This window comes from Hydra vulgaris, chromosome 07 (assembly GCF_038396675.1).
Source record: "Hydra vulgaris chromosome 07, alternate assembly HydraT2T_AEP".
Lineage (NCBI taxonomy): Eukaryota > Metazoa > Cnidaria > Hydrozoa > Anthoathecata > Hydridae > Hydra > Hydra vulgaris.
Genome location: NC_088926.1, coordinates 9,090,255 through 9,091,836, shown reverse-complemented (window position 1 = coordinate 9,091,836; position 1,582 = coordinate 9,090,255).

Below are 1,582 nucleotides of genomic sequence, written 5' to 3'. Positions count from 1 at the left end.
TTGTTGCTCTCACGTATGGGGCAAGTGTAGCAAAAAGTTTGGGGCTTTTTTGTTCCCAGCCTCTAATCATCGCAATTTTTACAAACTCTCATTATTTGTATAATATCTCATTATAAGTATAAACAGTTAGCTCTCTCAAAGATCAAAAAATGCTGGATCCGCCACTGTTACCTATCTCAAAATTTATGTTAAACCAACATAAATTAACTGTTCTTTGAAAAAGTAAATAACATAACTTACATTTTACTTACTTACAAAGTAAAGTATAAAATTTCAAAGAAAAAATTTACTTTTATTCGTAAAAGTAAATAACAATTTTTCTCAAATTACTTTTATGTAAGCTGTTATTGTTAATTAGTTATTTTTACACGTAAAAGTAATTTGTTGTTAAGATGTAGTTTTATTTTACTTTGTAAAGTAAGTGTTATGTTTTTTTAACATTATATTTACGTAAGTTTACTTCATAAATAACTTTTTTTACATTTAAAAAGTAAATTACATTTCGATGTAAATTTTTACATAATTATAGCCAAAATTACTTTTCAAAGTAATTTACTTTACATGACTTACCATTACAAGTTACATTTACAAGTAAAAGTAAAAATGCATTTAACTTTTACTTGTACGAGTAAATTACTTTTTCAAGTAACAGTTACTCATTTAAAAAACTTAACTTAAAGTAATTAAGTTTTACACGTTATATAATTTATGTAAAAAAAATGAATTACTTTAAGATGCAAGTAAATTATATATTGTAAAGTAAGTGTTATGTTTTTTAAACATTATATTTACGTAAGTTTACTTTATAAATAACTTTTTTTACATACAAAAAGTAAATTACATTTCGATGTAAATTTTAACAGTTACTCTTTTAAAAAACTTAACTTAAGTAATTAAGTTTTACATGTTATATAATTTATTAAAAAATAAAAAACGAATTACTTTAAGATGTAATAAATTATATATTTTTATATGAGCTATGCGAAGTAATTTACGCTTAAAAGTAGTTCGCGTTTTTACATCAAAATAAGTAAAAGTGCCATCCCTACTAACAAGACAAAAACAAATTTACGCCGTAAATATGATTTTCGTGGACAATTTTTTATCATTTAAGGTCATTTTACTATGGATAAGTAAAAATCAATGTTTGTTAAAAAACAAATACGTATATTTTAAAGAAACTAACGGAAAGTAATTAAAAAAATCGTGAAAGAGTTGAATAGCTAATATTTTGTATGATGTCTCTTTGCTGCAATTATGCTTTGTATGCGCCGTGGCATACTCAAAATACATTTTTTAGACATTGTTTGCAGGTTTTCACTGTGGTTCCTACACATATATAAGCTTTTCAATCAACTCCTACTTTATTGTTATTGTGCTTTTAACCATTTCCCGCTTGAGCAGCGGCCATACATTCTCAATCGGATTTAAATCCGGAGAATTTCTGGGCCAATCCATGACATAAATGCTTTTTTCTTTTAAAAACTTTGTAATGGTTTTAACCTTGTGACATGGATAAAATCATGCATAAAAATGCATTTTTCTTTATTTGAGAATCATTGTTCCAATTGTGGTATTAGTC